This window comes from Panulirus ornatus, chromosome 47 (genome assembly GCF_036320965.1).
Source record: "Panulirus ornatus isolate Po-2019 chromosome 47, ASM3632096v1, whole genome shotgun sequence".
Classification (NCBI taxonomy): Eukaryota; Metazoa; Arthropoda; class Malacostraca; order Decapoda; family Palinuridae; genus Panulirus; species Panulirus ornatus.
The window spans coordinates 192,785-215,220 of record NC_092270.1 but is presented as its reverse complement, the minus strand read 5'-3'; the positions used below and the strand labels follow the sequence as shown (position 1 = coordinate 215,220).

At 42.3% G+C, this 22,436-nt stretch overlaps 1 protein-coding gene across 5 annotated transcripts in view; it reads left to right on the top strand.

Annotated features, from left to right (window-relative positions):
* Positions 1-18,565, top strand: part of LOC139763402 (tyrosine-protein kinase Dnt-like) — a 487,587-nt gene extending 469,022 nt beyond the window's left edge. For all 5 annotated transcript variants that reach the window (XM_071689406.1, XM_071689407.1, XM_071689405.1 and 2 more), the window contains 4 exons: positions 7,343-7,501; positions 12,494-12,656; positions 17,467-17,678; positions 17,882-18,565. The gene's annotated coding sequence lies outside the window, so the exon portion shown is untranslated. The remainder of the gene's footprint in view (positions 1-7,342; positions 7,502-12,493; positions 12,657-17,466; positions 17,679-17,881) is intronic.
* Positions 18,566-22,436: the final 3,871 nt, after the last annotated feature.

Below are 22,436 nucleotides of genomic sequence, written 5' to 3'. Positions count from 1 at the left end.
ATCCAAAAATAAAACAAACAAACAAATTACAGGTATAATTTAAATCCCCTTTGGCCCCGCCAAAGGCAATTACATTGGCATAGAGGCGTCTAAAGGCAAAGAGACATATGGAAGGTTTACTTTAATATCCCTTTGGGGATGCCAAAGGGCAAGAGAGTGGCATGAAGGCATCCAAAAATATAGGGGGAAGTTGAAGGTTTAATTTAAATCCCCTTTGGAGTCACCAAAGGCCTTTACAGGGGAATAGCGGCATCTGAAGGGAAAGATAGAAATTGAAAGTTCACTTAAAAGACCCTTTGGGGGTGCCAAAGTCCAATACAGTGGCATGGTGGCATCCAGAAACAGAAAGACAAATTAAAAGTTTAATTCAAATCCCCTTTGGCAGCACCAAAAGCAATTACAGGGGCATAGAGGCATCCAAAGGCAAAGAGACAAGTGGAAGCTTTACTTTAATGTCTCTTTGGGGGTGCCAAAGGGCAAGAGAGTGGCGTGGAGGTACCCAAAATTATAGAGGGAAACTGAAGGTTTAAGTAAAATCCCCTTTGGCATCGCCAAAGACCTTTGCAGGGGAATAGCGGCATCTGAAGGGAAAGAGACAAATTGCAAGTTTACTTGATATACCTTTTGGGGGTGCCAAAGTCTAATAGAGTGGCATGGTGGCATCCAAAAATAGAATGACAAATTAAAGGTTTAATTTAGATCCCATTTCATGGCGCCAAAGGCAATTACAGGGGCATACAGGCATCCAAAGGCAAAGAAGCAAAATGAAGGTCTACTTTAATATCCCTTTGGGTGCCAAAGGGCAAGAGAGTGGCGTGAAGGCATCCAGAAATATAGAGGGAAATTGAAGATTTGATTTAAATCCCCTTTGGTGTTGCCAAATGCCTTTACAGGGGAATAGCAGCATCTAAAGGGAAAGAGACAAATTGAAAGTTTACTTGAAAGGCTCCTTAGGGGTGCCAAAGTCCGATAGAGTGGCATGGTGGCATTCAAAAATAAAAAGACAGATTAAAGGATTAATTTCAATCCCCTTTAGTGGCACCAAAGGCATTTACAGGGGAATAGCGGCATCTAAAGGGAAAGAGTCAAAGTGAAAGTTTACTTAAAAGACCCTTTAGGGATGCCAAAGTCCAATAGGGTGGCATAGTGGCATCCAAAAATAAAAAGATAATTCCAAGGTTTGATTTAAATCCCCTTTGGTAGCACCAAAGGCAATTACAGGGGCATAGAGGAATTCCAAAGGCAAAGAAACAAGTAGAAAGTTTACATTAATGCCCCTTTTGGGGGTGCCAAAGTTCAAGAGAGTGGAATGGAGGCATCCAAAAATATAGAGGGAAATTGAAGGTTTGATTTAAATCCTCTTTGAGTTTGCCAATGGACTTTACAGGGAAATAGAGGCATCCAAAGTCAAAGAAACAAATGGAAAGTTTACTTTAATGCCCCTTCAGGGATGCGAAAGGGCAAGAGAGTGGCGTGGAGGCATCCAACAATATAGAAGGAAATTGAAGATTTAATTTAAATCCCCTTTGAGGTCGCCAAAAGTCTTTACAGGGGAATAACAGCATCTAAGGGGAAAGAGTCAAATTGAAAGTTTACTTGAAAGAACCTTTAGGGATGCCCAAGTCCAATAGAGTGGCAAAGAGGCATCCAAAGGCAAAGAGACAAATGGAGAGTTTACTTTAATGCCCCTTTTGGGGTGCTAAAGGAAAAGAGAATGGTGTGGAGGCATCCAAAAATATACAGGGAAATTGAAGGTTTAATCTAATTCCCCTTTGGCGTCGCCAAAGGCCTTTACGAGGGAATAGCGGCATCTAAAGGGAAAAACACAAATTGAAAGTTTACTTAAAAGACCCTTTGGGGATGCAAAAGTCCAATAGAGTGGCATGGTGGCATCTATAAATAAAAAGACAAAGTAAAGGTTTAATTTATATCCCCTATGGTTGCGCCAAAGGCAATTACAGGGGCATAGAGCCATTCCAGAGGCAAAGAAACAAATGGAAAGTTTACTTTAATGCCCCTTTGGGGTTGCCAAAGGGTAATAGAGTAGCTTGGAGGCATCCAAAAATATAGAGGGAAATTGAAGGTTTAATCTAAATCCCCTTTCGCGTCGCCAAAGACCTTTATGGGGGAATAGCGGCATCTAAAGGGAAAGAGACAAATTGAAAGTTTACTTAAAAGACCATTTAGGGGTGCCAGAGTCCAATAGAGTGGCATGGTGGCATCCAAAAATAAGAAGACAAATCCAAGGTTTAATTTAAATCCCCTTTGGCGGCGCCAAAGGCAAAAAAAGGGGCATAGAGGCATCCAAATGCAAAAAGACAAATTGAAAGTTTACTTGAAAGACCCTTTGGGAGTGCCAAAGTCCAATAGATTGCCATGGTGGCATCCAAAAATTAAAAGATAAATTGAAGGTTAAATACAAATCCCCTTTCACATCGCCAAAGGCCATTACAGGGGAATAATGGCATCCAAAGGGAAAGAATCGAATTGAAAGTTTACTTAAAAGAACCTTTGGGGGTGCCAAAGTCCAATAGAGTGGCATGATGGCATCCAAAAATAAAAAAACAAATTAAAGGTATAATTTAAATCCCCTTTGGCGGCGCCAAAGGCAATTACAGTGGCATAGAGGCATCCAAAGGCAAAGAGACAAAAGGAAGGTTTACTTTGATGTCCCTCTGGGGGTGCCAAAGGGAAAGAGGGTGGTGTGGAGGCATCCAAAAATATAAGGGGAAATTGAAGGTTTAATTTAAATCCCCTTTGAGGTTGCCAAAGGCCTTTACAGGCGAATAGTGGCATCTAAAGGGAAAGAGACAAATTGAAAGTTTACTTAAAAGACCCTTTGCGGATGCCAAAGCCCAATAGAGTGGCATGGTGGCATCCAAAGATAAAAAGACAAATTGAAGGTTTAATTTTTATCCCCTTTGATGGCACCAAAGGCAATTACAGGGGCATAGAGGCATCCAAAGGCAAAGAGACAAAAGGAAGGTTTACTTTAACGCCCCTTTGAGGGTGCCAAAGGGAGAGTGTTGTGGAGGCATCCAATAGTATAGAGGGAAGTTGAAGGTTTAATTTAAATCCCCTTTGGCATTGCCAAAGGCCTTTACAGGGGAATAGTGGCATCTAAAGGGAAAGAGACAAATTGAAAGTTTACTTAAAAGACCCTTTGGTGGTGCCAAAGTCCTATAGAGTGGCATGGTGGCATCCAAAAATATAAAGACAAATTAAAGGTTTAATTTAAATCCCCTTTGGTTGCGCCAAAGGTAATTACAGGGGCATAGAGTCATCCAAAGGCAAAGAGACAAATGGAAGCTTTACTTTAATGCCGCTTTGGGGGTGCCAAAGGGCAAAAGAGTGGCGTGGAGGCATCCAAAAATATAGAGGGAAGTTGAAGGTTTAATCTAAATCACCTTTGATTTCGCTGAAGGCCTTTACAGGGGAATAGCGGGATCGAAAGGGAAAGAGACAAATTGAAAGTTTACTTTTATGTTTCTTTGGGGATGCCAAAGGGCAAGAGAGTGGCGTGGAGACATGAATAAATATAGAGGGAAATTGAAGTTTTAATTTGAATCCCCTTTGAGGTCGCCAAAGGCCTTTTCAGGGGAATAGCAGCATCTAAAGGGAAAGAGACAAATGGAAAGTTTACTTTAATGCCCCTTTGGACATCCCAAAGGGCAAGAGAGTGGCGTGGAGGCATCCAAAAATATAGAGGGAAATTGAAGATTAAATTTAAATCCCCTTTGAGGTCACCAAATGCCTTTACAGGGGAATAGAGGCATCGAAAGGCAAAGAAACAAATGGAAAGTTTACTTTAATGGTTCTTTGGGGATGCCAAAGGGCAAGAGAGTGGCGTGGAGGCATCCAAAAATATAGAGGGAAATTGAAGGTTCAAGTTGAATCCCCTTTGAGGTCGCCAAAAGCCTTTACAGGGGAATAGCGGCATCTAAAGGTAAAGAAAGAAATTGAAAATTTACTTAGAAGACTCTTTGGGGTAGCAACAGGGCAAGAGAGTGGCGTTGAGACATTTAAAAATGTAGAGGGAAATGTAAGGTTTAATTTGAATCCCCTTTGAGGTCGCCAAAGGCCTTTACAGGGGAATAAAGGCATCCAAAGGCAAAGAAACAGATGGAAAGTTTACTTTAATGTCCTTTTGGGGATGCCAAAGGGCAAGAGAGTGGCGTGGAGGCATCCAAAAATATAGAGGGAAATTGAAGGTTTAATTCAAATCCCCTTTGAGGTCGCCATAGGCCTTTACAGGGGAATAGCGGAATCTAAAGTGAAAGAGACCAATGGAAAGTTTACTTAAAAGACCCTTCGGGGATGCCAAAGGGCAAGAGAGTGGCGTGGAGGTATCCAGAAATATAGAGGGAAATTGAAGCTTTAATCTAAATCCCCTTTGAGGTCGCCAAAGGCCCTTACAGCGGAATAGCGGCATCTAAAGGGAAAGAGAGAAAAGGAAAGTTTGATGCCCCTTTGGGGATGCCAAAGGGCAAGAGAGTAGCGTGGAGGCATCCAAAAATATAGAGGGAAATTGAAGGTTTAATTTAAATCCCTTTGAGGTCACCAAAGGCCTTTACAGAAGCGAATACCTTATGTGTGTCGGAGAACAGGCCATCGTAGTGCACTGTCGCACATCAGGACGTAAATGTATATACTCGTTAATAAGATGCTTTGATTAGGGCATTCGGACACTCCACAAAAAAGTAAATCAATCAGTACAGTTGGCATACGTGGCTTGGAAATTTCCATCGACAAAGGTTGTTTCAAGAAATACCACATTAAAAGCAGGACGAGTATATTGCTCATGTTTTAGTGTGGTATGTTTACACTCTTCTGTTGATTCTGTGTCCACCTCTCATTGCACGTTAGGGAAGTACTCTAAGAACATATATGGTTACTGAAAACCATCGACGCAATTCCACTTTCTATGGTAAGTGTGGTAAATGGTGAAATAGGTTGTTAGTCCTGGCTACGGCCGTCCTGGCGGATGTTCTATCTATAATCGTGATAAAAATGTCGTTGAATTTCCATCTTCGACAAAATGTGTTCTTAAGATCACATTTTTTTTCTGTCGTGGTTGACCATAGAAAGACAAACAAGTAAAACATTGTTTAGAAATTGACTGATGTCAGAAGAGTCGGAATATATTATAACGTGGACGATGTCTGAATCGGAATTGTTATATTGGCTCTGACATGGACGGACTCACGTTTACAATATATATTCTTTATTATGTAACAAAAATAATTTTCCTGCATAGATATATTTAGTAACATGTGCATGGATCACAAATACATGGAATATTAGTAAATGTATAGTTAAAACCAAACGTTACAAAATGATAAAAGGCCATGCAAGTCATTTCACTGGATCGAGACAACGCTTTGCGATACAATGAAACCCCGCTTCTGCTTTGAGATTGCGGACGAGCGCGTTTATTGCGGAATCGAAGAGGAGTATGTTTCTGGTTCATACGTTTATTTCCTGGGTTGTTGTGGTGAGTGACGGTATCGCGTTAAGGGTTCCGGCAAGTGTGTTGGTGGAGGAGGTTTCAGGGTATTAGAGAAGAGGTAAGAATCTGGTCACTGAGACCCTGGGTAAAACTCAATTTGCTGACACAAGTCTCGTGGTGGTGGAAGTGTGAGGATATGTTACCACAGGTGACTTCTCGCCAGCTCGGTAGCTACCAGCTGGCTTCTTGCTCCCGGCACGGAGTTGAATGATTTCAGCATAAACAAAGGTCTTATTTCTAGTCAGGTAAGAGTAACATTTGGAGATTTATGGTTGTAACCAATGTAGAGTGAGTGGTGAACTATAGTTAGATGTACTTAATGTGATTGCAACAGCTAGAAAATGTCGAGAACAATGAACTCGGTAGACATAGACTTCGCAGTATATTGCTATTTACTCAGGTGACAGCTTATGATTGTTCATCCTGGAACGTGTAACCCGCCATGGACGTTATTCCAGTTAACATGGTTTTTGTAAATTGATAGTTTAGCTTATCTGAATGACGTTCTTTGTTTTGGATTTGCAAAATACAAAGAGTAACAGACCACCGAGTCCTTTTGAAGTTTCGTGTTGCCAGTGAAAGAAATTAGAAATTGTAAGATATCGGCCCACTGCCTAACCTTCCTTATACATAGTCACTTCATCCGTTCTCACACCAGCAGACCACAATAATAATGGTACATTTCCATTATAATTATCTGTTCTTGGGAGGTTAGGTAAGATTTTCATGGGCTACGGTCGGGTGGGCTTGGAGGTACAGCACTGAGTCAAGGTGAGGTAGGCTAGAATAGGCGGGTGAATGGTGGCTACCAAACTGGATCAATGTGAGGTAGGGTAGGTTCGGTGAGCCGCGAACCGGTGGTTACTATAATGGGTCGCGATGAGGTAGCCCAGAAATAGCAGATGAGTGGTGGCTTCTTTACTGAGTTATGGTGAGGTATGTTGGGTCGGCTGGCCGAGGAACGGTAGCTCGTCTACTGGACCACGGCGAGGTAGGCTAGGGTGAATCGGAGAGACGAGCGGTTGGTGCTCAGAGGTCGCATGATCACTCTCCTTGATAATGTGTTCTCCATACTGGGCATCGCACATGAAGTTGTTCTGTCCTCCAACAACATGGAGTGGAATAGAAGGTTGGAGTGCGGTAACCTTAATGACTTAATGTAAGTTATAAGAGTGTTTGAAAAGGAGTGGAACATGGCAGCAATGATGAATGATGTATAGAGAATGAAATACCTGCATCGGAGTTTATTATCTGCCGAATCCGAAGACTCTGTTCGCGGGGAACTATATGTGGGTATGGGTAAGTTTTGATAACAATGAAGTAGGCAATAAATTTGGAAATTTGTCATTATTGTAACCTCAATTTCATATTTAAGGTTTTACGTAGATTGTAAAAGTTATGAAATTAGGCTTATAGGCCATATAGGTTATTAGTTATATGGTGATTTGCCTCAATTAGCAGTTTAGCGCCACATGGGAATAATGACTACTTAAGTTTTAAGTTTGCAGTATACAAACAATGAGACCAGCTTTTGAAGCTCCTTTTGCTGGTAAATGATGACATCCAATTGCATCTTGTTTACCCTAAATTTCCACAAAACAAGAATAGTAAGCATAACATTGCTAGAGAGGTTTTTGTCCTCGCAGTTGCCACCAATTTTAAGCAAATATTCAAAGTTGGATGATAGATTAATCTAGAATGTACCCATAACTTCAGCTCTATCATAACCCACACAAACACGATAGATGTTACATACATGTAATTTAACTTAATAAAAACTATGCCGTAATGTATTCAAGTTCAAATAGAAATTAAGACACCATTCATTTCAAGAATTCCAGTCAAACAACGGGTTGGATGTGATGACCTTCCGACCACCGTCGAGGACCACGTCACTCTTAGTCTCCTGCTGACATCGCAAGAGGGATATAGGAAGCCGTCATGACAGCACTCAAGCGTCTTACCTCAAGGAGGGTGGTACCTACATTACGTGTAAGTTTGATCGTGTGGTAAACCTTCGTCGAGTCAAGGAGGGTGGTACCTCCTTCACGTGTAAGTTTGATAGGTGGTAAACCTCCGTCCCGTCAAGGAGGGTGGTACATCCTTCACGTATAAGTTTTGTAGGGTTAAATCTTCGTCGAATCGAGGCGTGAACAACCGACATAAATGATTGACATGACGGTATGTGGCAGACTGGGACCCTGCCTCCGACTTACGTCAGGATAGGGAGCATTTGGTTCCTCAGAGAGCGCTATGCTCTCAGGGTATTGTTAGCGGGGAAGCCATAGTTTTGTGTCAGAGTGATTTGCCGTAGCACCTGAGAGAGAGAGAGAGAGAGAGAGAGAGAGAGAGAGAGAGAGAGAGAGAGAGAGAGAGAGAGAAACCCAGCGCGTGGCAGTAAGACACTGTTGTATGTTAGGGAATGACTCGCTCGTTATGATGTGTCATGCATCTTGGTCTGTCTTGGAGTGATTTGCCGCCGTGTATCAGGAAGGAAAGTGCTAATGCGCCAGGATATTAGGTGGAGACGCATGTCAGCTGGTGAGATGGTCGTCTGAAAGTGAACGGCTTTGATGTTAGGGGACGCGTCGGGTGTTGTTGTCATTGTTGCGGTTGGAGAGAACCTCTCGTCGTGTGCCAGAGAACAACAGTCCGCCATGGTTACCTATCGTACATCGGGGCATAAGCCCACGACGTGTGGTCGAATCGAAGCCACTGACGTCTGTCAGGGAGTGAGTAGCGTTCCTCCACCGTCAGATAGGTACCCGCCCTTGGTGTGCCAGGGAGTTAGTGGGAATAGTGTGTCCTAGAGTGAGGTGCCAACATGTGCTAAAGACGGTGCCAGAATATCTGTCAGTGTGAGCAGCCATTTGCCACGGTAGTTTGTTAGGAAGTGAGCAGCAGTTTTGTGTTGTCGCCACTGTAGTAGTGTGAGGCAGAAGCCAGCCTTATCAGGGAGTTAGTCATGTATTGTGTCATGGTGTGAACTACCCACGTACGTTAGAAAGAGAGCAACCGACGTGTTTTGCCTCAGAAGCGTGTGTGTCAGGCAGGAAGTAATCATACCGGAGTTAGACAATGTAGTGTATCTTGGAGTGAGCTAACGATGTGTATCAGACACGATGATACTGACGTGTGTCAGGGAGCGAGCAATGTTTTTAGTGTGTCAGGTAGGAAACCATACCTTTGTGTGTCAGAGAGAATCGAATTTGGTCTGCCATGAAGTGAGCTACCGACACACGTGTGTTAGAGACGAAGCTCATCGATGACTGTTGGAGAGTGAGGAAAGTTTTTGAGTTCGTTAAAGTAATGTGAAGTAAGCTACCGACGTGTATCAGAGTCTGAACCACCGACGCCTGTCGAAAGTGAGTAACGCTTCCTTTTCACCTTTATAGTGTGTCAGGTAGGAATCCGCAATGTGTGTTTAAACGAATTAGTCGAAGTAGATTGTCGAGAAACTAACCAACGACGCCAGACTAAAGCATCCCTTTAGGACATTTGATCCAGCTAATGCCAGACGATTATTTTCAACTTGGTTTATGGGTTGTGAAAGTAAAGATTTACGTAGTTATATTCAGGCTAACGCTAGACGGTTTTATATAGGTTTTGTGGGCACCTAGGTCATCAGAGTAGTTTTACATTGAGAATTTTCTTCTGGCCTAACACTTGTGCGGGCTTCATGGGTCATCAAAGTTAAGCTGCACATTGGTAACTTTTCTGTGGCTTAGCCAGGCGATTTCATTTAGCTGTTGAGGGCACCACAGGCAATCAAAGTAAAGCTTTACTTGAGTTTATGCTGACCAATGCCAAACGATATTTTGCAGTGCTATCGAGCTCCAAGGGTCATCAAAATAGGCTTCACTTAGGGAATAATATATTTTTGGTCGATGACTGGCGATTATATTTAGCTTTTAGAGAGTGATATGAGCTTAAGGCATTAGGCAGGAGGTTGTTAGGGAGCGTGTTGCCGGAGTCTCCCAGGGAGAGAGCCATTACAGGGAGTAAAGCACCGACGAGTGGCGATGGCTGACACCCTACTGTCAGAGAGTGAATTGGCTGCATGTGTTGGGTGTAGTCGTCAGTCTTGGAGTGTGCTGACATCCTGTATCAGGAGACGAGCCAACACGCTCCAGGATATGAGGTGCTGACGTATGTCAACTGGTTAGACGTCATTGGAAAAAGCGGCTTTGATGCTTCAGGGAGTGAGCTGTTCTTGTTTAGCAGGGAGGGAATACCTTATGTGTGTCAGAGAACAGGCCATCGTAGTCCACTGTCTTACATTAGGACGGATATGTATATACTCGTTAATATGATGCTTTGGTTAGGGCATTCAGGTGACCCTTCTGCCTCGGACACTCCACAAAAAAGTAAATCAATTAGGACAGTTCACATACATGGCTTGGAAATTTCCGTCGACAAAGGTTGTTTCAGGAAATACCACATTAAAAGGAGGACGAGTATATTTCTCATGTTTTAGTGTATGTTTACACTCTTCTGTTTAATCTGTGTCCACCTCTCATTGCACGTTAAGGAAGTAATCTAAGAACATATGTGGTTATTGAAAACCATCGACGCAATTCCACATTCTATGGTAAGTGTGGTAAATGGTGAAATAGGTTGTTAGTCCTTGCTACGGCCGTCCTGGCAGATGTTCTATCTATAATCGTGATAAAAATGTCGTTGAATTTCCATCATCAAGGACAAAATGTGTTAAGATCACATTTTTTTTCTGTCGTGGTTGACCAATGAAAGACAAACAAGTAAAACATTGTTTAGAAATTGACTGACGTCAGAAGAGTCGGAATACATTATAAACGTGGACGATGTCTGAATCGGAATTGTTACATTGGCCCTGACATGGACGGACTCAGGTTTACAATATATACTTTATGTAACAAAAATGATTTTCCTGCGTAGATTTTTTTAGTAACATGTGCATGTAGGACAAATACATGGAATATTAGTAAGTGTATAGTCAAAAACGAACGTTACAAAACGATAAAAGGCTATGCAAGTCATTTCACTGGATTGAGACAACGCTTTGCGATACAATGAAGCCCCGCTTCTGCTTCGAGATTGCTGACGAACGCGTTTATTGCGGAATCGATGAGTATTATGTTTCTGGTTCATACGCTCATTGCCTGGTTTGTTGTGGTGAGTGACAGTATCGCGTTAAGGGTTCCGGCAAGTGTAGTGATGGAGGAGGTTTCAGGGTACTAGAAAAGAGGTAAGAATCTGGTCACTTGAGACACTCTGGGTAAAACTCAATTTGCTGACACAAGTCTTGTTGTGGTGGAAGGGTGAGGATATGTGACCACAGGTGACGGTCGCCTGCTCGGTAGCTACCAGCTGGCTTCGCGCTCCCGGCTCGGAGTTGACTGATTTCTGCATAAACAAAGGTCTTATTTCTAGTCAGGTAAGAGTAACATTAGGAGATTTATGGTTGTAACCAATGTAGAGTGAGTGGTGAAGTATAGTTAGTTGTACTTATGTAATTACAACAGCTAGAAAATGTAGAGAACAATGAACTCGGTAGACATAGACTTCGAAGTATATTGCTATTCATTTAGGTGACAGCTTATGATTGTTCATCCTGGAACATGTAACCCGCCATGGACCTTACTACAGTTAACATGGTTTTTGTAAATTGATAGTTTAGCTCATTCGAATGACGTTTTTGTTTTGGATTTGTAAAATACAAAGAGTAACAGACCACCGGGTCCTTTTGAAGTTTCGTGTTGCCAGTGAAAGAAATTAGAAATTGTGGTAAGAGTTCGCCCCACTGCCTGACCTCCCTATACGTGGTCACTTCATCCGTTCTCACATCAGCAGACCACAATAATGATGGCACATTTCCAATATAATTATCTGTTCTTGGGAGGTTAGGTAAGATTTTCGTGGGCTTGGAGGTGCAGCACTGGGTCAAGGTGAGGTAGGCTAGAATAGGCGGGTGAGTGGTGGCTACCAAACTGGATCCTTGTGAGGTAGGGTAGGTTCGGTGAGCCGCGAAGCGGTGGTTACTCTACTGGGTCGCGATGAGGTAGCCCAGAAATAGCAGATGAGTGGTGGCTTCTTTACTGAGTTACGGTGAGGTAGGTTGGGTCGGCTGGCCGGGGAACGGTAGCTCGTCTACTGGACCGCGGCGAGGTAGGCTAGGGTGAATCTGAGATGAGAGGTTGGTGCTCAGAGGTCGCATGATCACTCTCCTTGATAATGTGTTCTTCCTACTGGGCATCGCACATGAAGTTGTCCTGTCCTCCAACACCATGAAGTGGAATAGAAGGTTGGAGAGCGGTAACCTTAACGACTTGATGTAAGTTATGTGTGTGAAAAGGAGTGGAACATGGCAGCAATTGTGAATGATGTATAGGGAATGAAATACCTGCATCGGAGTTTATTAGCAGCCAAATCCGAAGTGTCTGTTCGCGGGTAACTATATATGGGTATGGCTAAGTTTTGATTAAAATGAAGTAGGCAATATATTTGGAAATGTCATTATTGTAACCTCATTTTCATATTAAAGGTATTACGTAAATTATAAAAGTTATGAAATTAGGCTTATAGGCCATATAGGTAATTAGTTATATGGTTATTTGCCTCAATTAGCAGTTTAGCTCAACATGGGAATAATGACTAAGTTTTATGTTTGCAGTATACAAACAATGAGACCAGCTTTTGAAGCTCCTTTTGCTGGTAAATGATGACATGCAGTTGCATCTTGTTTACCCTAAATTTTCAGAGTAAGAATAGTAGGGATAACATTGCTACCGAGAGGTTTTTGTCCTCGCAGCTAACACCAATTTTAAGCAAATATTCAAAGATGGATGATAATAGATTAATCTATAATGTACCCATGACATCAGCTCTATCATAACCCACACATAAACACTGGTAGATGATATATACATGTAATTTAAGTTAATAATAAAAAATATGCTGTAATGTGTTCGTTGAAATGGAAATTAAGACGCCGTTCTCTTCCAGACTTCCAGTCAAACAACGGGTTGGATATTATGACCTTCCGACCACCGTCGAGGACCACGTCACCCTCAGTCGCCTGCTGACATTGCAAGAGGGAGGGACGAAGCAGTCATGACAGCACTCAAGCGTCTTGCCTCAAGGAGGGTGGTACCTCCTTCACGTGCAAGTAAGTTTGGTAGTGGGGTAAACGTTCGTAGAGTCAAGGAGGGTGGTACTCCTTCACGTGTAAGTTTGATAGTGGGGGTAAACCTTCGTAGAGTCAAGGAGGGTGGTACCCCCTTGACGTGCAAGTTTGATTAGGTGAAAAACCGTAGAGTCAAGGAGGGTGGTACCTCCTTCACGTGTAAATTTGACAGGGGTAAACCTCCGTCGGGTCAAGGAGGGTGGTACCTCATTCACATGTAAGTTTTGTAGGGGTTAAATCTTCGTCGAGGCGTGAACCACTGACATAAATGATTTTGACATGACGGTATGTGGCAGACTGGAACCCTCCCTCCGGCTTATGTCAGGATAGGGAGCATTTGGTTCCTCAGGGAGAGCTATACTCTCAGGGTATTGTTAGCCGGGAAGTATGCATAGTTTTGTGTCGGGGAGTGATTTGCCGTAGCACCTGAGAGAGAGAGAGAGAGAGAGAGGGAGAGAGAACGAACCTAGCGCGTGGCAGTTAGACACTGTTGTGCGTTAGGGAATGACTCTCTCGTTATGATGTGTCAGGAATCTTGGTCTGTCTTGGAGTGATCTGCCGCCGTGTATCAGGAAGGAAAGTGCCAATGCGCCAGGATATTAGGTGGAGACTCATGTCAGCTGGTGAGATGGTCGTTTGAAAGTGAACGGCTTTGATATAGGGGACGCGTTGGGCGTTGTTGTTTGTCATTGTTGAGGGGGGAGAGAACCTCTCGTCGTGTGCCAGAGAACAACAGTCCGCCATGGTAAACTATCGTACATCGGGGCATAAGCCCACGACGTGTGGTCGAATCGAAGCCACTAACTTCTGTCAGGGAGTGAGTAGCGTTCCTCCACCGTCAGATAGGAGGCCGCCCTTCTGTGCCAGGGAGTTAGTGGGAATAGTGTGTCCTAGAGTGAGGTCCCAACATGTGCTAGAGATGGAGCCAGACAATCTGTCAGTGTGAGCAGCCATTCTTTGCCACGGTAGTTTGTTAGGAAGTGAGCAGCAGTTTTGTGTTGTCGCCACTGGAGTAGTGTGAGGTAGAAAGCCAGCCTTTTGCATCAGGGAGTTAGTCATGCATTGCGTCATGGTATGAACTACCCACGTACGTTAGAAACAGAGCTACCGACGTGTTTTTGCCTCAGAAACGTGTGTGTCAGGCAGGAAGTAATGATAACGGAGTTAGGCAATGTAGTGTATCTTGGAGTGAGCTACCGATGTGTAACAGACACGATGCCACTGACGTCTGTCAGGGAGCGAGCAGTGTTTTTAGTGTGTCAAGTAGGAAGCCATACCTTTGTGTCAGAGAGAGAGAATCTAATTTGGTCTGCCGTGAAGTGAGCTACCGACACACGTGTGTTAGAGACGAAGCTCATCGATGACTGTTGGAGAGTGAGCAAAGTTTTTGAGTTCGTCGAAATAATGTGTGGTGAAGTAAGCTACCGACGTGTATCAGAGACTGAGCCACCGACGCCTGTCGAGAATGAGTAACGCTTCCTTTTCACCTTTATAGTGTGTTAGGTAGGAATCCGCAATGTGTGTGTTTAAACGAATTAGACGAAGTAGATTGTCCAGAAATGAACCAACGACGGCAAACTAAAGCGTCCCTTTAGGACATTTGATCCAGCTAATGCCAGACGATTATTTTCAACTTGCTTTGTTTATGAGTTGTGAAAGTAAATATTCACATTCCGACTTATATTTAGGCTAACGCGAGACTGTTTTATATAGATTTTGTGTGGCACATAGGTCATCAGAGTAGTTTTACCTTGAGAATTTTCTTCTGGCCTAACACTTGTGCGGGCTTCATGGGTCATCAAAGTAAAGCTGCACATTAGTAACTTTACTCTGGCTTACTAGACGATTTTATTTAGCTGTTGAGGGCACCACAGGTCATCAAAGCAAAGCTTTACTCTTGAGTTCATGCTGACCAATGCCAAATGATATTTTGCAGCTCTATCGAGTTACAAGGGTCATAAAATAGGCTTCACTTAGGGAATTATATATTTTTGGTCGATAACTGGCTATTATATTTAGCTTTTACAGAGTGATATGAGCTTTAGGTATTATGCAGAAGGTTTTGTTAGGGAGCGAGTTGCCGGAGTCTCCCCGGGAGAGAGTCACTGCAGGGAGTAAATCACCGACGCGTGGCGGTGGCTGACACCCTACTGTCAGAGAGTGAATTGCCTGCACGTGTTGGGCGTAGTCGTCAGTCTTGAAGTGTGCTGACGTCCTGTATCAGGAGGAAATGGGCCAACACGCTCCAGGATATGAGGTGCTGACGTATGTCATCTGGTGAAACGCCATTGGAAAAAATGGCTTTGATGCATCTGGGAGTGAGCCGTTCTTGTTTAGCAGGGAGCGAATACCTTATGTGTGTCAGAGAACAGGCCATCGTAGTGCACTATCGTACATTTGGACGTATATGTATATACTTGTTAGTAAGATATTTTGATTAGGGCATTCAGATGACCTTTCTGCCTCGGACACTCCACAAAAAAGTAAATCAATCAGGACAGTTGGCATACGTGGCTTGGAAATTTCCGTCGGCAAAGGTTGTTTCAGGAAATACCACATTAAAAGGAGGACAAGTATATTGCTCATGTTTTAGTGTGGTATGTTTACACTCGTCTGTTGATTGTGTCCACCTCTCATTGCACGTTAGGGAAATACTCTTAAGAACATATGTGGTTATTGAAAACTATCGACGCAATTCCACTTTCTATGGTGTGTGGTAAATGGTGAAATAGGTTGTTAGTCCTTGCTACGGCCGTCCTGGCGGATGTTCTGTCTATAATAGTGATAAAAATGTCGTTGAATTTCCATCAAGGACAAAATGTGTTCTTAAGATTACATTTCTTTTTTTCAGTCGTGGTTGACCATAAAAAGACAAACAAGTAAAACATTTAGAAATTGACCGATGTCAGAAGAGTCGGAATGCATTATAAACGTGGACGATGTCTGAATCAGAATTGTTACATTGGCACTGACATGGACGGACTCACGTTTACAATATACATTATTATTAACAGAGATAATTTTCCTGCATAGATTTTTTAGTAACATGTGCATGTAGTACAATTACATGGAATTTTAGTAAGTGTATAGTCAAAAGCGAACGTTACAAAATGATAAAAGGCCATGAAAGTCATTTCACTGGATTAAGACAACGCTTTGCGATACAATGAAGCCCCGCTTCTGCTTCGAGATTGCGGACGAGCGCGTTTCTTGCGGAATCGAAGAGGAGTATGTTTCTGGTTCATGCGTTCATTTCCTGGGTTGTTGTAATGAGTGACAGTATCGTGTTAAGGGTTCCGGCCAGTGTTGTGGTGGAGGAGGTTTCAGGGTACTAAAGAGGTAAGAATCTGGTCACAGAGACAATCTGGGTAAAACTCAATTTGCTGACACAAGTCTTGTGGTGGTGGAAAAGTGAGGATATGTGACCACAGGTGACTGGTCTCCAGTACGGTAGCTGCCAGCTGGCTTCGTGCTCCCGGCACGGAGTTGAATGATTTCTGCATAAACAAAGGTCTTATTTCTAGTCAGGTAAGAGTAACATTTGGAGATTTATGGTTGTAACCAATGTAGAGTGAGTGATGAACTATAGTTAGGTGTACTTAATGTAATTACAACAGCTAGAAAATGTAGAGAACAATGATCTCGGTAGACAGAGACTTCGAAGTATATTGCTATTCACTCAGGTGACAGCTTATGATTGTTCATCCTGGAATGTGTAACCCGCCATGGACGTTATTACAGTGAACATGGTTTTGGTAAATTGATAGTTTAGCTCATCCGAATGACGTTCTTTGTTTTGGATTTGCAAATACAAACAGTAACAGACCACACGGGTCCTTTTGAAGTTTCGTGTTGCCAGTGAAAGAAATTAGAAATTGTGGTAAGAGTTCGCCCCACTGCCTATCCTCCCCTATACGAGGTCACTTCATCCGTTCTCACACCAGCAGACCACAATTATAATAGAGCATTTCCATTATAATTATCTGATTCTTGGGAGGTTAGGTAAGATTTTCATAGGCCACGGTCGGGTGGGCTTGGAGGTACAGCACTGGGTCAAGGTGAGGTAGGCTAGAATAGGCGGGCGAGTGGTTGCTACCAAACTGGATGATTGTGAGGTAGGTTTAGGTTCGGTGAGCCGCGAAGCGGTGGTTACTATACTGGGTCGCGGTGAGGTAGCCCAGAAATGGCAGGTGAGTGGTGGCTTCTGTACTGAGTTATGGTAAGGTAGGTTGGGTCGGCTGGCCGGGGAACGGTAGCTCGTCTACTGGACCGCATCGAGGTAGGCTAGGGTGAATCTGAGAGATGAGAGGTTTGTGCTCAGAGGTCGCATGATCATTCTCCTTGATAATGTGTTCTCCATACTGGGCATCGCACATGAAGTTGTCCTGTCCTCCAACACCATGAAGTGGAATAGAAAAAGGTTGGAGAGCGGTAACCTTAACGACTTAATGTAAGTTATAAGTGTGTGAAAAGGTGTGGAACATGGCAGCAATGGTGAATGATGTATAGATAATGAAATGCCTGCATCGGAGTTTATTATCAGCCAAATCCGAAGTGTCTGTTCGCGGGTAACTATATTTGGGTATGCGTAAGTTTTGATAACAATGAAGTAAGCAATGTATTTGAAAATATTTGTCATTATTGTAACCTCATTTTCATATTAAAGGTATTACGTAGATTGTAAATTATGAAATTAGGCTTATAACTATCTAAACTTGATAATTGAAATTTAGATTTTCAATTCAGGTAACTGTGTCCATTCTTTGTGAACATGATGTTTTATTGTTGGCAGAGAGCACATGAGCGGCAGAGGCAACCCCCTCCAGCGAACGTGATGGGCATAAGACGTTTTTCCGTTGAGCCGCAGGCTAATTTTGCACGACAAAGGAACACACCACAGAACTCCCATAAGGAATGAACGCCTGAGAGAACAGCACATTGAGTGAAACAGAATCTGGTCTGAAGCAGTGTTCACGGAGGAGATGTGTATATCCAACTCCCATGGTAAGGTTCACTGCTGGAGGAGGAACTGTAACCGATATGACGTTGAGAACTTGTTGTTGTTCAAAGACTTAGAACGGCATAGTTATAGTAACCAGAAATTCATGTTGTTAACCAAAAGTTAATGATATACTGTCTATAAACCACTATTGATATAAATCTTGCCGAATCACTACAATAAGCGTTAAAATCATAATGTTTCGCAGGCACATATGACCGAGCCAGCATGAACGAGGAGGCCCGTTCATATCGCTTTACCTGTTTCATGTAGAGGAGAGTGACATTACATGGCCTGGATGACGTTTTCCACATTGGAGGTTGCTTTACTGCAACGACTGTTGCAGTAAGTGCTGGAGGAACGTTTCTACAGTCTCTGCGGGCGAGGAGTTTACCTATCCATGCCGGACCTGTCATTTCTATTAACGATAGGTGCCCCGTCCACACTGCTCGTGCCGTTCAACGCTGGTACTTAGGAACAAGACACCCTGTAGCTCCTGGACAAGCCAGCAATGAACAGACCAAATTATCATTGAACATGTTTAGGCAAAAATGGTGTACACCTGGCAACCAGGAGACGAGATGACTAGCCATCAACTACTGAACCACGTCCACGCCTTTCAGGAACTCTGTAAGCTGGGCGGTGTATTAAACTGTACCTAAAAGTTGGGTTTCATTTGTCTTTATAAATTGATTGGTTTATTGCTTAATACATATGTGTCAATAATAAGCATAAGACAATGTATATTTTTACGATATGTAGAGGAAAATGTATGTTTGATTTATTCACGTTATGAAGGTTGTTCATGTCGCCAATATATTCTGTTTTGTCTTTCCAGCTGTAAGGAACGATTAACGTTTGATAACGATTGCAATAAAATATATGAATGGTTGATTGTTTGATTATGTATATTGTTTTCATGATGAATGTCGAAACTCAACGCATCAGTGCGATACTAAAGAAGAGTCGTCAGTGAAGAGAGAGAAGTTAATAATTTCAGTATCGGCCAACTTTACCGCTGACGAATGATGAAGCGTATCAATATCCTGATTACGAGAAGGACAGGCAGGAATGTTCATGCAAATATCGTATTATAACGGGGAAATCGTGTGGCATAATTGTAACTTCTTTGCAGAATTGATATCACCAGTGTTCAGTTAAAAACATATCTAGCTGCTCAGACACTTAACCTTACTACTGCAGCACTTGGTTCAGTGGTTTGCATTACCCACTTGCAGCCTTCGCCTACCTCAGCTTTATAGACATCACACCTTCTCCAACTGAAATGTCCGAGGTACATTTTGATAGGATAATGAATGAGGATGAATGTCACAAGTCGATCATCGTAGAAATTGGTTTGGAAATGATTTTTTTTTTTATCCACGAAGGATAATGACACAATAATTGTATACATTTTTTCTATTCTATTTTGCTTTGTCACTGTCTCCTGCGTTAGCGAGGTAGCGCAAGGAAACAGACGAAAGAATGGCCCAACCCACCCACATACACATGTATATACATACACGTCCACACACGCAAATATGCATACCTATACATCTCAACGTATACATATATATACACAGACATATACACATATACATAATTCATACTGTCTGCCTTTATTAATTTACCTCGCCACACATGAGATAACAACCACCTCCCCCCTCATGTGTGCGAGGTAGAGCTAGGAAAAGACAACAAAGGCCAATTTCGTTCACACTCAGTCTCTAGCTGTCATGTAATAATGCACCGAAACCACAGCTCCCTTTCCACATCCAGGCCCCACACAACTTGCCATGGTTTACCCTAGATGCTTCACATTCCCTGGTTCAATCCATTGACAGCACGTCGACCCCGGTATACCACATCGTTCCAATTCACTCTATTCCTTGCACTTCTTTCACCCTCCTGTATGTTCAGGCCCCGATCACTCAAAAGCTTTTTCACTCCATCTTTCCACCTCCAATTTGGTCTCCCACTTCTTCTTGTTCCCTCCACCTCTGACACATATATCCTCTTTGTCAATCTTTCCTCACTCATTCTCTCCATGTGACCAAACCATTTCAAAACACCCTCTTCTGCTCTCTCAACCACTCTTTTTATTTCCACACATCTATCTTACCCTTGCATTACTTACTCGATCAAACCACCTCACACCACATATTGTCCTCAAACATCTCATTTTCAGCACATCCACCCTCCTCCGCACAACTCTATCCATAGCCCACGCCTCGCAACCATATAACATTGGTGGAACCACTATTCCTTCAAACGTACCCATTTTTGCTTTCCGAGATAATGTTCTCGACTTCCACACATTCTTCAAGGCTCCCAGAATTTTCGCCCCCTCCCCCACCCTATGATCCACTTCCGCTTCCATGGTTCCATCCGCTGCCAGATCCACTCCCAGATATCTAAAAACACTTCACTTCCTCCAGTTTTTCTCCATTCAAACTTACCTCCCAATTGACTTGACTCCTCAACCCTACTGTACCTAATAACCTTGCTCTTATTCACGTTTACTCTCAACTTTCTTCTTTCACACACTTTAGCAAACTCAGTCACCAGCTTCTGCAGTTTCTCGCATGAATCGGCCACCAGCGCTGTATCATCAGCGAACAACAACTTGACTCACTTCCCAAGCTCTCTCATCCACAACAGACTGCATACTCGCCCCTCTTTCCAAAACTCTTGCATTCACCTCCCTAACAACCCCATTCATAAACAAATTAAACAACCATGGAGACATCACACACCCATGTCGCAAACCTACATTCACTGAGAACCAATCACTTTCCTCTCTTCCTACACGTACACATGCCTTACATCCTCGATAAAAACTTTTCACTGCTTCTAACAACTTGCCTCCCACACCATATAGTCTTAATACTTTCCACAAAGCATCTCTATTAACTCTATCATATGCCTTCTCCAGATCCATAAATGCTACATACAAATCCATTTGCTTTTCTAAGTATTTCTCACATACATTCTTCAAAGCAAACACCTGATCCACACATCCTCTACCACTTCTGAAACCATACTGCTTTTCCCTAATCTGATGCTCTGTACATGCCTTCACCCTCTCAATATATACCACAAATATAGAAAAAAAAACTTTGTTCTGTTTCACAAGCCTTCAGCATAAAGGTATGGGATTATATAAAGGAGAAAGTACGGGTAACTTCGGTAGACTTACTGTACCACAAAAGTAATAATGGTTTATATGAAGGAATTGGAAGGAAATATTTCGGTACAATATGGAAACTGGTTATAAAAGGGATAATTTGTGCTGATATGAAATTTTGCAAAGGAAAAACGTACAAAGATAGACCTGTGTTCCCAATAGTACGAAGCATATTAATTTTCATTAGAATGAGGGTATCGCATAACATCTAAAATACAGAAGCTTGAACATTTTTGCAGATACAAAAGTGTATTAATTTCCGTACGTTCTCAACAATGCACTATTGTATGTTTACAAGCACTGGCTTGATACTTTTTTCATCACCATGTAGGTCTTATTTGAGTTGTTTTGATAGAAATTTTTGCACCGTTTTTGATGTTAATAACAGGTGTATTTTATATGTGAATTTCCATATGCATGCGTTTCACACAGTTGCACTTTGATATCCTATTTTGTATTACTGCATGCATGTGTGTACGCATGTACATACAGTCTATCACAAGGTGAAAAAAATGTTCTGATATATATTTATCAATACTGTATTGCACCAAATTAATATCACACGATAATTTGTTTCCTTTTATCACAATATTCAAGAATAAGGTGAAGTGTAAGAGTATTAGGGAAATCTAAATTACCATAAATTACCAGCACAAACCGAAGATAGGATCATGACATGTATACATAATTACTAATTCATATCAGCACTAGCAAAGAATTTTGTATAAGTTAACATAATGTCAGTTTGTATTAAGTCTCATCATTGCTAAGGCAAAACATAACATTTGCACCACACAAAGTACAATAAAGGTCTTTACTCCCTGCAGAAATTATGGCAGATTTGAGTATCTTGCAATTACTTTTAAGGTCATTGCTTTCTTTGATAGTTAAGCTCTGTTTCCCGTTTTCGAATAGTTCTTGATTCGCCCCCAGATGGCGTTACTGCAAGCATCACAAAAATTAGTATGTCAATGTCTGAAATTGCGCTTCTTTGTATATGTTTCTTGCTGCTGCGCTCGGCCGCCATTTTTAGTCTTCTCTGTGTCGGTGCCAAAGACGGATGTATTCTTACGCCCTGTATTTCAAGTCTTGTGTTGCCTGATGTATTTGTGTCTACTCTTATTTTTGGTAAGTCAGACTTTCCTTAGCACTATGGCAATGTTTCTGTGCATTTTCCTTGAGAAGTGAGGCTTCCTTGAGCTTTTATTCGATGTATCAATTCGTAGGAAGGATTACACAGCTCCTCGCTTGGGCGCCATTTTGGTTTCGTTTAGAATGCCATGATCAACACTCCTCTTTCAGTCCTCCTTTCTTCCGTTAACCTTCATTGCTTTCTTTGGATTATTCACTTATAATCAAATTTTGTGTGTTTTATTGAACATATGTGAAGTGCTGTCTGGTAGACATACATATTTATTGCTTTTTAAGTGTGGAACAGTGCTTATAGAGGAGTTTTTCACTCGGTGAAGTGTTTACAAGGAAGTGTTTTTTAAACTTGGTGCAGTTCGTTATGTTTCCGTGTGCTCAGTGTGTAAAAAAGGAGTGGAACATGGCAGCAATGGTGAATGATGTATAG